The sequence below is a fragment of the Hakea prostrata genome, chromosome 10 (assembly GCF_041222555.1).
Source record: "Hakea prostrata isolate BN-2017 chromosome 10, UWA_Hpros_2, whole genome shotgun sequence".
Lineage (NCBI taxonomy): Eukaryota > Viridiplantae > Streptophyta > Magnoliopsida > Proteales > Proteaceae > Hakea > Hakea prostrata.
The window spans coordinates 37,394,492-37,408,919 of record NC_142609.1 but is presented as its reverse complement, the minus strand read 5'-3'; the positions used below and the strand labels follow the sequence as shown (position 1 = coordinate 37,408,919).

At 37.6% G+C, this 14,428-nt stretch overlaps 2 pseudogenes; both read right to left on the bottom strand.

The window, feature by feature from the left end:
* Nucleotides 1-1,558, bottom strand: LOC149002745 (putative F-box protein At4g22030 pseudogene; annotated as a pseudogene).
* Nucleotides 1,559-12,105: 10,547 nt separating this feature from the next.
* LOC149002744 (putative F-box protein At4g22030 pseudogene) lies at nt 12,106-13,036 on the bottom strand (annotated as a pseudogene).
* Between the last annotated feature and the right edge of the window lie 1,392 nt (nt 13,037-14,428).

The window sequence follows — 14,428 nt, the reverse complement described above, 5'->3', positions numbered from 1 at the left end:
AACAAGTGGGTATATTTCCAAGAATTTCTACCCAAAAAACTATTTCCGAACAATTAATTTTCCTCTTTGAGTTGTCTTTTGTATGAAGCTCTTGTCTACAGTATCCGTGAATCAATTTTTACAAGATTTATGCTGCACATGGTGTATGGATAATCTACAGGAAAAATTAGAAAAGCTTGCTAGCAAATTCTTCTATGCTCTCTTCATCTCTTCTCGAAGAAGAAGAAGAAGAAGAAGCTGCAAGATCCCTGAGCTCAGACAAGCTCCTTCCCAGTTGTAAAGCCACCTTCTTTTCAAACAACTCCCCATTTTCTCTCTTGTCTACGTCCTTTTCCTTCAAGGTGGACATGATAGACTCTTCCATCAACCGAAAGAAACCAGCATTGTTCCTGTACATCTCAAATACCATCCCTACTTGCCCACCATGCTCCACTGTGTTCACTATGGCTGCAAGGGCTCCTGCAGTGACTCCCAGAAACGCTGCCCATTGCCATTGATGCTGAGGAGCTGATCCTACAAGAGCAGACCCCAGAGCTGCAATGCCCGTGAGTACAGGCCCAGAAATGGCTAGTGTCTTGTTAACTTTCAATGCCAACTTGCTCAGCCTCATGTACTCTTCCGTGTCTTTCCTCTTCACCACCTCGACTATCTGTCTCATTTCCTTTTCTAGCGTTGCATTCCATCCATTGCTTCCCTTCCTTTTTCTACTATTACCAGCAACACCGAGTTCTTTCTGTTCTGGTTGTTGTGGCCACCAATTTGCGGGCTCTACTGTCTCTGGGAACTTGTCAAGCATTGCTCCAAGCCCAGGGAAGAGGGTAGGCCCTATCAAGAGCCAAGACCTTGTCCATGGCATCCTTCACATCCCTTGCTGTGGGAGACCCAATTGCAAGGGTTGTTTGGATTTCCCTCTGGAGCTGCTTGAACAGCCTCGCAGCATTTCTCTGCTCTTCGGCTAGTTGGGAGGGCTGGATCTTGCTCATCACCACCAGCATCCCCGTGGCTGCTGAATATAAGAGAGGAGACGAGAGCGCCTGAGCCCCCAGAGGTTCTCCTTCCCCGCGGGTGGTGGCTGCCAGGCCAACCATGGTAGCAGCAGTGAGGGTGATGGCATTAACAGATGTGGGGAAGAGGTGGTTCCAGTTATCCCGCTGCTCTCCAACGCTTGTGTGCATCTCCTGCTCCCTCTGCCTGCAGCTGCCTCCATTACCGCATAAAGTTCTGCTATTACCTTGGAATTTGAGGTGTTTTCATCAAATTCTCTTGTGGTTGTGTCATTGAATCTGGTTCTCAAGTTCAATTCCTCAATCAAGTCCCTTGTACGAAACCTTGGAACTAAAGTTCTATTTGGTTGGAGTTTTGGGGGCCTGGAGTGTTGCTTTTAGTCCTTCCGCTTAGACATCGCTTAGAAGATTTTGAAAACAACGATGAACACCTTGAGAAACTTGATGCTTGAAGTGCTGCCATGTTAGCTGTGCTGCTGAATATATAATTTCTTCAGTTGGATGCTTCTGGTTGTTGCTTTTGTTGATTCTTGATTTGGGTTTGGAGCGTTTTTTATTCGAAGATTGAGAGTGAGATACAGATATGGGGACGTTCGATCTCCATTGGGGAAGTGGGCGGGGGGGGTGGGGGGGGGTCCGCTCGGGTTGAATTTCGAATTTGACCTGGCTTTCCTTACGGCATATTAATTAACCTGTTGACCTGAAACCGGGTCACGGGTTGGACGACTTTGGACTCTTCTGCAATTCATGGCAAGTAAAAGCATTGGAATGGGACCTGTTGACCTGCAGAATCCGTCCGTCTCCCACTTCTTCTGAATGCTTCTTGAAGAGTTGGAAGTCATATTGCGGGACGGGTTTGGACGATTTCAATTCTGAGAATTTGGGTCAGCGGAAAAAAATGGCCTTATGGCACCGGACTGGTTCATAGTTTTGGACCGGTTCAGAAATCGGACATAAATTAATAACATGAAAAATTCAAAAGTGCTCAACAAAATATCATCTAACATCAAAATGGAAAAATAAAAAAATAAATTTTCATCCCAAAGGACTCTTCTTTGTTTTCTTTTGTTTGGAATTAAAAGATAATATAAGGAATTTTACGAGCGCCATATATCGAGCGGCGGAAGATGTGTATCCTTCATAAACGAAGCTTAATCTGCTTGAATTTTTAAATTCATTGAAGGATCAGGTTATTTTAGGGCCTGTTTGGTTACATGAGTCTCGAGATTTCAAATATCTAGAGATTTCAAATCTATAGATTTCAAGTCTATGGAGTTATAATTTATAAAATTAGATGTTTGGTTGTGGAATGAAATTTGTGGATTCATCCTAAAAAATTATTTGATCGACGTGATTTTTGTGAATGTACAAATGTATAGCTTTTTTGAAATCTCGACTTTCATCTAACCTCAAATGAATATAAATTTTCATCCCAAGCTTTTTTTGTGTCTTGTGTCTAGATTTCAATGAATCTAGAGATTTTTACAACCAAACTGGGTAAAATTCTGTATCCTTCATGAATCTTAATCGCTTTGAATTCTTTAGATTCATGTAAAGGATCGGGTTATTTTAGGGGATTAGCGGATTGGCCGGAGTTTGATATCTTCGAGTTCCTCGATCATTTCCAAAAGTATATGTCGCTACTTTGTCAATTGGCTAGCTCCCTTTTTTTGGTGTGGGGAACATGCTTAGGGCCTCATTTTATTGGGTTTATGATCTAGCAGTGATCTATGCATGGATACAAGTAAGATCCGGTGTGAACATGGCATGTAGCTGTTCTTTTCTCCCAGCCCAGCACAGGGGGTTTTAAATCAAGATCATAGACCCACTTATTAACAAATTAAGTTCATGACTTTGTTAGGATTTGGTTATGGTTTACTAAACAACACTTCATTTCGTCGAATCCAAATAGCATAACAAGTTAGCATAATTATTGAAAAAAACCAATGTAACATAGGTTTCCCAATGTTGAGTGATAAAATAATGAACAGCATAGAATAAGCAAACTAGCTAGTTTGGTTGAAAAACTCAGTGCATAGCTTTAGTGGTCCAGCGGTCCAAATTCGTTTGGTTCATTCGCAATCAGTAAATAGATATTGCCAATTAAGTGATTCTATTCCGACGCCACAAAGCAGACAATTAGGCTGAATTGGAGTCCATCAAGAGAGAGTCTCTTTAACTGGAATACCTACATTAACCAAACGCCAGAAGAACATCTTATAATTTGGGTGAATGTTGATTTTCAAAAAGAATAGCCACCAAGCAACAAATTGAGACAACAAAATATTATTTCAATGTTTGGTTAATTCCTTGACAGCAAGTTTAGTTGAAAAGGTTCCATTAGAAGAAACTAGAGATTTTCAACTATCATATTCTAAATTAAGGATTACAATAGCAAGAGCAACAACATCTCTAGGGAACGGCAATCTTATTTCCTCTAGAAAAAAAGGTCTCCTCTCCCCCCACATCGGTGATTAAAATCGCCAACTATATAATCCTGGGTTGTGGAAATCCAAAGGTTGAACCAGAAATTGGTGTCTTTGCCATTCGGCCACCTTTCGAAGGACCATACCTCCAAGAAGGGGGAAATCTTTCATAAGCTATTCCAGATGTAGGATAAAGAGTTGTGTGTCACCTTAGGATCAAAGAAAGATCTTTCAGGGAAGTATTTAGCCTTGATACATTTGGCCCATATTGAGTTTGGCTAAGATATCAACCCCCAACCTAGTTTTAGAAGTAGGGCTATTATTGATACCTTTCATCTTCTTGAAACCTAAGCTCTCTTCTTTTTTTGGTGTGCAACATTTATCCCAAGACACAAGAAGAAGTTGTTTATCTGGCTTTGTGTGTCCCAATTAGAACCTCCAGCAAATTGGATCCATTTGTCTGCAAATGGTCTTGGGAAAGAGAGAGTGTTGCTTGTCATGGATGGGAATAAAATTAAGAACAGATAGCATAAAACAGTTCTATCTACAAATATAAAAGATTTTGCCTTCCAGCAAGCTAATTTATCATTCACTTTGTCAATAATGAAGTTAAAATTCTTGTTCCTAGCTCTTTTGTTAAACAAGTCTTTGTCATCCATTTCCTTGATTCCTAGGACCTCTAGGATTATGTTCTTCTATTGAGTGGAACATTTCTGCTAAAACAGACTTCACTTTTGTCCAGATCAACTACATGGCCAATTATTTGGCAAAATTTTCAAAGATGGTTTTGATAAATCATCCTAAATGACTCTAATTTCCAAAGTGAACCTAATATCATAGTTGAAAAACTGAGTTCTTGGCTCCACTCTTCTTTTAAAAAACTTCACTACTTGGAAGGGGAAAAAATAGTGGGACTGATTTACTATTTTGTGTTTTGAAATACAAAAAAGCATAAGTTACTGCTTGGAGAGGCTCTCTCCATAAGTGCCCAATGAGGTATAAGATTTAGGGATGCGTAATATTCTAATCTAAGGACTAAGACAAATCCAATGAATACCTTTGGACTAGGAGTGCCGCTTAAACCCCTATCTTTTTTCTTTTTTGTGTTATGGAAGTCTTGTTCAAAATCCCTGGGGACCCTTAGTAATACCATTAGTATTCCTATTATGGAATGGAAGTGTAAATACTTAGCATCAACTTGTTTCAGTCAAAATCATTAACACTAGATTTTTAGTTTACCAATCCAACGCAGTTGGTTCACACTTATAACTTTAGAAATTTATTACTTTCTTAAGCTATGCTCTACTCTGTACTGTAATTTTGGTTCCAATCTTAATGGATCAATGTCGCAGATTTGGTACCAATTCCCCAAATCATAGATCCAATTTTGAGTTTTAACTTGATCGGTTATGAAGCTAAAGTGTGTGTTGATCTCTTCCATTAGCTTGATTTTTCCAAAGTAAAGGAGAGGTTAGGTTACTAAAATGAAAATCATTACATTGGCAAAAAGGAATAATGGAAATCATTGAATAGGCAAAGACAAAAAATAAAAACCACTGAATAGGCAAAGATGAAGAATGGAAACAATTGAATTGGGAACAATGAAAATGATGAAGTTGGAAATGAGGCAAAATCGACAGGAAACCTTTATAAGAATAAAAGGCATTTCTGGAGAGTGGAAATCACACACTACAACAAGAGGAGGTCGTAGTTCTAAGGAAGAGAGGGCACGATGTTTTATTCAATTATCATTTATTTGTTCTTCTTTCCTATGTCTAGCTAATTCTTTCTTTCAATCAAGATTAATAGAAGTTTAATTTTCCACAATTGCGAGACTCTGGGTAATTAGTTTTTTTCTTTAATTCTCGGGTAATTTTATGTTTTTCATATTTATTGTGTGATTGGATTAATACCTAATCAAGAGGTCTATTATTTGATGATTAATTCAATAGTTGGTCAATTAGAATAGTTATTTATTGATTATTTTAATATAAGTGATAAATAACATCTTTGAATGAGTAATCAATACTCTAGAGAGTTTGCTATGGGAATATATATCCTAGTTAAAATAAACAAGGTTCTTTTTTTTTTTTGCTTTACTGGCTAAAGATTGGGTCTTCAAGATTTAATGGAATATATAGGCATAACTTATAGGACTGGTCCAAATGTTATGTTTATTGATTAGCAAAAAAAATTACTCAAAGGGCGGATCCAAAGGTTATTGAGAAAATAGAGAAAGATTGGTTGTTAGAGGATTGATCCTTAATGAGCATAACCAATCTACTCGAAATTAATGTTTTTGTTTTTGAGTCAATGATCAATTGAGGGAACCAATACTGAAATTAATTCTTAAATTAAAATTTTGTTATTATGGTTCTCTTGTTATTTACATCATCTATTGTTTGTTTTACTTATTCTTTAGTTTCTTAATTCAAACCCCCCCCCCCCAAATTTTTATCACAGAATAAGTTTTCACCAATCTCTGTGGATTCGATTCTACTCACTATTATTATAGATTCAATTGAGAGAAGGATTACATGTGGTGGATTCGACACCCGCCACTCTTCTTATTTAGAGAGCCTGAAGACTTATCATAAAACCCAAATAGGAGGGTGGTTTACATTAGTGGTGGGTGGTTTCTAGCAAAGAGTAGGAAGAAGAGGAAATCCATTCTCAAGGTTGGGTATGGGATGAGACACAAGGGTAGTTTAGTAAAATGATAGTCTAATATTATTAGGATATTTTGGTCATTTCATTTTGCATGAGACTTAACTGAGACTAATTGACACTCTCAGTTGGGTGCTAGACATATTATTGGAGTGCATTACATGTAATATAACCCACTTAAAAGAGGTGCTAAGAATTTTACCCCAACTAAAGTGAGTTAGTTGCCCTTTAAAATACTCTTTTTACTTTCTATCATCAAAAATGAAAGTGCCATGTAAGTGATTTGTTATTACTACAACTAATATCCTTACATTGGTCAAGTATGTTTGGTTGCAAGGAGAATGGGAAAGGAATTAATTTTTTCCTTTCAAGTCGTTTGATTCAAAATGAAGTCCAGTAAAATTATTTTATTAAGTTGTTTAGTTGACTATAAAATTGATGTAAAATTTTTCAAATTTATAGATTGACATTTTATTGTAAGTGTCATGATATTATGGTATTCCATGACCCAAGACTACTAGCACATGATGTATCATTGAAAACATCATATGACTTGTCAATAGACCCACACTTCGTGTATATACTAATCACTGAATGAAGATGGAGAGTCAACAGACAAGATTTCCTAGATTTTTTAATTTACTTATGTTTTTGATAAGTAAACTAAAATTACATTTTCGTTCAAAATGTGAAAATTATTCTACTTGAGAAAAGTAATATCCTTATGGCAAACACTTAAAATTTTTTTTACTAAAATAATGGTACATTAAGCATTTTTCTTATTATCAGAGCCAAGTTTCGATCTTGGGACCTGTGGGTTATGGGCCCACCACGCTTCCGCTGCGCCACTCTGATTGGTTGTTACTTAAAAGTTATGTATTATAATAAGATAGAGGATAGAGTGTAGGAAACTAACCTAGTATAATCAAACATAACAAATGGCGAAATTAACTAAGGGCTTGTTTGGTTACATGAGTCTAGAGATTTCAAATCTATGGAGTCACAATTCATAAAATTAATTGTTTGGTTGCGGAATAAAATATGTGGTTTCATCCTAAAAAACTATTTAGTCGACGTGATTTTTTATTTTATTTTATTTTTTTGTTGATACAAAGAAAGAAAATATTACATTGTATTGAGATCATTCAAAGACCTATCAATCCATATTCTATCACTTTGTCTTTCTAAAGCTTCGTTGGCAAGTTCTTGTGCCATTTCCAGCAAATATATTGGCTTCTTCTTGAAAATTGATATCCCTTTGAGAAGTGGTCCTAATATCAAGAAATCATGAACTAACTCCAGTGGCCATGGTTTTTGGGGACGTGGTAGAAAATCTGCAAGTTGGTCCCAATTAGTCCAAATCGATTCGATGTGAATATTGTATTGTCTTGCCTTCTCTATTCCCTCTTTCAGCCCTTTGACAATAGCCCAAGGTAAATCGGCTCCATCTAGAACACCGCTCCAGCAATGTATAACTTGGTTGTTGACAGTAATTCCCCAACGACATCCTGTCTTCTTAGTTCTCTGATTTGCAACACTTGCACAGAAGAGCATTGTAAGAGTAGGGATGGGAATTGTTGTGAAATTTGGTGCATGATTGATTTGATCATAAACTGGTGTAGTGACGAAGTTTAAATCGCCAAATTGCCCAGGTGGTGTTAGATGGAGATCACAACACCAAGCATTAACAAATTTTAACACTCGTATGGGCTGTGGTGGTTGGCTCCTAAATTTCGTTTCATTCCGAACAAGCCATATACCAAAACAGGTGGTAAATATGATAGCAAGCATCTAGATTAACAAAACTTTGTCAATGTATGAATTATAAAATAAATCCAAACAGAAGTCACTAATATTGTTGAAAGGTAGACTTTCAGTTCTCAATCCTAGTGGTCCTGCTGCCTAGACCTGCCTTGTCCATTCACAATTGAAGAAGAGGTGCCAGCTCGATTCACTGCTTCTACCACAAAGCTCACAATTATCCAAATTTATATTCCATTTGGCAAGAATCCCGTTAACTGGAATTCTTGCATTTAGAAGACACCAAAAGAAAAGTTTAAATTTGGGATGAATATGTAGTTTCCAAAAAAATAACCACCAACATTTATCGAAATGGATGCACTTGCTATTCGCAACTAGAATCTGTTGATAAGCCAACTTGGTAGTCAATTTTGGAGCAGTAGAAAAGCTCAATTTCCAAGTATCAGAATTCAAAGGAAGTTGCAGATTATGAATAGCTGAAGAAATTCTGGAGCAAAATGTTAGAGAAATTTCAGAAGCAAAACGCCCTCTAGTCCTAACAACTTCAGGTACAATAACCCTTCGAGAAGAAAAATGCAAATTGAACTCACCAACCGAGGTCTCAGATGATTCCTTAATCCAAGGGTCAAACCAAAATGATGTCTCATTCCCATTTCCCACATCTCTAATGACAAATTTATGAAGCAAGGGAAATACAGATCTTAGACTATTCCAAGCAGGCGATCTAGCTTTAGACTGTACCTTGGGATAAAAAATAGTGGCGTCGCTGAAATACTTAGCTTTAAAACATTTGGCCCAGATTGAAGTGGGTTCAGATAAGAGCCTCCAACATTATTTGAGAAGCAAAGCTTTATTCATTATCTCTAGCTTTTTCAACCCTAATCCCCCCATACTCTTTGGTGAACAACATTTATCCCAGGAGATGAGTGTAAGAGACTTACCTTGGCCTGATTTTCCTAGCTAGAACTTCTGGCAGATCGAATCCAAAGATTTGCAGATTTGTTTGGGGAACATGACATATTGCATGTGATATAGAGGAACAACTTGCATCACAGATTGAATCAAAACAGTTCTCCCTGCAAAGGAAAGGGAATGGGCTTTCCAACCAGCCAGCTTAGCCTTAACTTTGTTGAGAATGGGGGAAAGACAAAAGATTTAGCCTTTCCAGGGAACAGAGGACTACCCAAATAAGTAGTAGATTTACCCATTTCCTTAATGCCTAAGAGGTTCAAGATTTGTTGCTTTGTTGAACCACTGGTGTTCCGGCTAAAGAAGGCTTCACTCTTGTTGAGATTAATCATCTGTCCAGTGATCTCACCAAAGATATCCAAGATGCAGTTTGATAACACGGACATCATTCGAGTAGCGGGACAAAAAGAAAGATATCATCAGCAAAGAATAGATGTGTAATCTCAGGGGTAGTCTTAGCAACTTGAAAGCTCCAAGGAGTCAAGACAAAATTTCCATGATGAGAAGGAAAAGATAAGGACTCAGGGGGCAACCCTATCTCAAACCTCTAGAGGCAGAGAACCAGGAGTAGGGGGATCCATTAAGCTTTACTGAGAAAGATGCAGAGGAAATAAGGCAATCAATCATGTCACAAAATTTGGAATCAAAACCAAGACACTTTAAAACTTTTAGCAGAACACTCCATTCCACTCTATCATATGCCTTTGACATATCAAGTTTCAAAGCCACAAACCCCTGTTTGGCCTGAGATTTTTTTAATGAAATGAAAAATTTCCTGAGCTATAAGAATATTGTCAGTAATTTGCCTACCAGGCACAAATGCACTTTGCAGTGGGGATATAATATCATGGAGGAACGGTTTTAGCCTCATAGCCAATAATTTAGCAATAATTTTGTATGAGACGTTACACAAGCTCATGGGTCTAAAATCAGAAACCTGACAGGCATTATCCTTTTTAGGTATGAAACAGAGCAAAGTGTGATTAGTCCCAGGTGGTAACCAAAAATTATTGAAAAAATTAGCCGCAAACTGTACAATATCAGGTTGAACTAATTCCCAGAAATGTTGAAAAAAGCAAGCTTGGAAACCATCAAAGCCTGGGGCCTTAAAAGCCCCAATAGAGAACACAGAGGAATGAAGTTCCTCCAAGCTAGGACAACAAGTCAAAGAAGTATTATTCACAATCGAGTTTATGAGGGGAAAGAGTATGTCAATAAGAGGAGGAATATCAGGATTACTAGAGGTATAAAGATCTTGCATAAACTTAGCAAAACAATAAGCAATACCTGCAGGATCATGGATAAACTGATTATCATGGAGAATAAACTCAATTTTTCTCTTCTTCTGATGGAATTTAGAAGCATTATGATAAAACCGAGTATTCTTGTCTCCATCCGAAACATATTGGAGTCGAGACTTTTGGAACCAAAAGGATTCCTGGGCCTCATAGACCCACCTCAACCAGTCTCTCTTTTGGAAATAGAGATTCCAATTAGGGTCAGAGCAATTTTCAATAGCAAACAATTCCATCTCAATCCTATCACAAATGTTAAGCACAGAGCCAAAATTTGAAACATTCCATCCTTTAAGGAAATTTGAAAGTGAGGCGAGTTTAGAAGAAAAAAAGCTCTCCTCCAATCCGCTCCAAGCCTTACCAACATCGAAAGAGAAGTCAAGGTGTCCCTGCTAGGCCAATTGATAATGAAAGAGTTTTCTTCCTGAGAAAAAAGCACCGTTAGTGCTAATGAGAATAGGTGAATGATCCGAACCAATTGCAGTTAATTTTGAGAGTTTCAGATTGGGAAAAGAAGAAAGGAAGTTTGGACAAGGAAAAGCTTTGTCGATTACTTCTTTAGTGAGATGGGGTGGTTGCTTGTAGTTTGAGCATGTATAAGTGGGACCATCACCAACGACTTCAGATAGATGAAAATCAGAAATGAGATTACATAAAAAAGGAAGAGCAGGCGATGGTTTGAACGTGCCTCCCAATTTGTCAACAGGCGAAATCAATTCATTTATATCCCCACAAATGATAAATGGGAAAGAAATGGTTGAGAGGTGGATGGCAAGATCAATCCACACTTGCTTTCTGGAGGGGTATTGAGGGGGTGCATAGATGAAAATAATTGCAAACTAAATATTAGCAGATTCAATTAGCAATCCGGAAAAGTGATTTGAAGAAAACAAAATGGGGGTTGGTTGTCATCGGTTAGAAAGGATCCAAAAACCACCCTGAAAACCCCCAGAACCGATACTGGGAACTTCATGCACAGACTCGTAGCCTTTTAGAGCACCCATGAAACGTTTATGGATGTTGCTAAAGTTTGTACACTTAGGTTCGCAAAGAAAGAGAAGTTCAGGATTGAATTTCCTACAGAGTTTTTCCAATCTCAAGAGTGTAAATTTCCCATTAATGCTACGAACAGTCCAACTAAAAAACAACATTTTAGACTTGATCTCTCTCCACCAACACACAAAAGGAAGCCAAAGCCACCACACTAGAGACATGATTTTTGTGAACTCGCAAATGTTTAGCGCTATTATAGTCACAATGAAATTTTTGAATTTCACCTCATACCCATAAATCTATAGATTCACTTTTTTAGTGTAAAAAGATGAATCTCTAGATTCTATGAATTCAGAGATTCTCACAACCAAATGGGTATAAATCTCAGATTCATGAAAACAGAGATTTGAAATCTCTGGATTCATGTAACCAAATAGGCCCTAAGAGACTAAGATTTTTACCTTGGGCATCAATGTAAATTCTTATTGTGTTTCCCCAACTTCTTGCTAATGACCTAGTAAAGTTTGTTACTTTGGCTTGGCTTTGGGCTTTTTTTTTTTTATTATTATTATTTTTTTTGTCTCAACATAAAGTTTTAACAAAAAGTTTTCATTGATAAATTTCACTTTGTAATTGTAAAATTTATATCTGAAAAGTTTTCTAATGCCTTTTTTCTATAATGAAACAAATATTGTTACATTTCCCACAAGTAATTCTTTACATGTTGACTTTTTTATTAAAAAAAAATGAAAAAATTCCAAAAAAAAAAAAAATTCTGAAGTAAAATGCTATGTTGAGATAGCCGCTTTACCCATGAATCTTCCTTCCTTTTCTTCTTTGTCTTTTTTCTTTTTTTTTTATACATTCTATTGGATAAAAATCTATTTTATGTGCACTTGAATTACATCTTCACTTCGATAAATTTATATAATTATTTAAATATATGGTGGGACTTCGCTTCTAACCCTAAGAAGACTCAAACTAATGACTTCATAATATGAGACTATAGTCTTTGCCTACAAGAGCAGACCCCACTGCTGCAATGCCCATGAGTACAGGCCCAGAAATGGCTAGTGTCTTGTTAACTTTCAATAATAACTTGCTCAGCCTCATATATTCTTCTGAGTCCTTCCTCTTCGCCACCTCAACTATCTGTCTCATTTCCTTTTCTAGCTTTGCATTCCATCTCTACTATTACTAGCATCACCGAGTTCTTTCTGTTTTAGTTGTTGCGGCCACCAATTTGCAGGCTCTACTGTCGCGGGTAACTTGTCAGGCATTGCTCCAAGCAAGGGAAGAGGGTTGGCCCTATCAAGAGCCAAGACCTTGTCCGTTGCATCCTTCACATCCCTTCTTGTGGGAGATCTAATTGCAAGAGTAGTTTGGAATTGGATTTCCCTCTGGAACTGCTTGAACAGCTTCGCAGCATTTCTCTGCTCTTCAGCTAGTTGGGAAGGCTGTATCTGCTGAATGTAAGAGAGTAGAAGATAGGTTGAGAGCTAGAAGAGGTGCTCCTGTGCCAAAAGTGGTGGCTGCCACGCAAACCATGGTAGCAGCCGTGAGGGTGACAGCATTAATAGATGTGAGGAAGAGGTGGTTCCAGTTATCCCGCTGCTCTCCAACGCTTGTGTGCGTCTCTGCTCTGCCTGCAGCTGCCTCCATTACCGCATATAGTTCTGCTGTCACCTTGGAATTTGAGGTGTTTTCATCAAATTCTCTTGTGGTTGTCATTGAATCAGCTGGTTCTCAAGTTCAATTCCCCAATCAAGTCCCTTGCAGGAAACCTTGGAACTAAAGTTCTATTTGGTTGGAGTTTTGGGGCCTGGAGTGTTGCTTTAGTCCTTCTGCTAAGACATCGCTTAGAAGATTTTGAAAACAACGATGAACACCTTGTGAAACTTGATCCTTGAAGTGCTGCCATATTGGCAGTGCTGCTGCTGATTTACTCAGTTGTATAGATGCTTCTGGTTGTTGTTTTTGTGGATTATAGATTTGGGTTTGGATAATTTTTTAATCGAAGATCAAGATTGAGGTACAAATTTGGGGTTGTTGTCTATTTGTATAGAGAAGATGTACAGGAAAGAGAGGACAAGGTGGAAGTCGGAACCCGCAGCGCGAGTGGTTTGAATTGGACCTGGCTTCCCTAACTTCTTCTTTTTTATCCGAGGAAAAAGAAATATATTAAGTATGATGAAGATTACATCGTTTTGTCTTAGAGCTTGTTCCATACATCATATCTATCATAGATCTTAGATTAGTCTTAGCATATCCATTAGCCTTACTTACTTCCTTTGTTGCCAGGTTAACAAAAAGTTTTAAAAGAGTGGGGGATTGAAAAGTAAAGCAAGCAATAACGTCTAGGTTTTTCAATTTAACTACTATATCAAGAAGGCTTGTCAAATGTTGTAGCAGCCACACATTGCCTTTGGAGACTTTGGTAGTAGGGATGTGATTCTATCATCATTGCACCAAATATGAGTGATTAGAATATTTTCCTTCTTTGCTAGGTCTAATCCCAAAGTGATTGCAAAAAGGGTAGCACCGATCCATCATTATCATTCACACAACCTGTCTCCACCGTAATAGTCTTGCGTTTTGCACTTATCCCTGCACTCCATCCTACTTTCTTTAAAGATGCATGAGCTACGCCTGCACAAAATAAAACTGGTGAGTAAGACATCGATAATTCGTTGGAAGCATAATGTATTTGTTGTTCCAAAATAATATTATCAATAAAGGTTTGGTGCGATTCTTTGGGTGGGTGCAGAGTTGAAGATTCCAATTGAAACTCCGCTATTCAAAAACAAATATTATTCATAACTCTAACCAGGTTGGGTTTTTGTTTGTCAAACATCACATTATTCCTTTCTACCCATAAAAAATAACAAGTGATACTAAAACAGTAAAAGAACCAACGAGAGGCTTCTTTGTTCAATAGTGTGTTAGCTAGAAAAGAAATAACAAAGGTGGGTGAATCAAATCTCTAGGGGTTAAGTGTTGAATTTTGAGTCCTAAGGATATTGCCATCTAGATCCTCTTGGTCCATTAGCAAGATAAGAACAATGACATAGAGTCTCTGCCTTATCTCTGCATAGTTCACACACAAGGTCCATTTTCGACCATCGGGCAAGAATGGACTTAACTAGCTATCCTGCATTCAATAGACGCCAAAATAAATATTTAAACTTCGGGTGAAGAGGTAGCTTCCAGAAAATTTTCCACCAATAAGTAAAGGTATTGCACCTGATTGGGTATTTCTGTTTCTACAATGCTCACACTGCCAACTTAGCAGAGAACTTGCCATTGGAAGAGA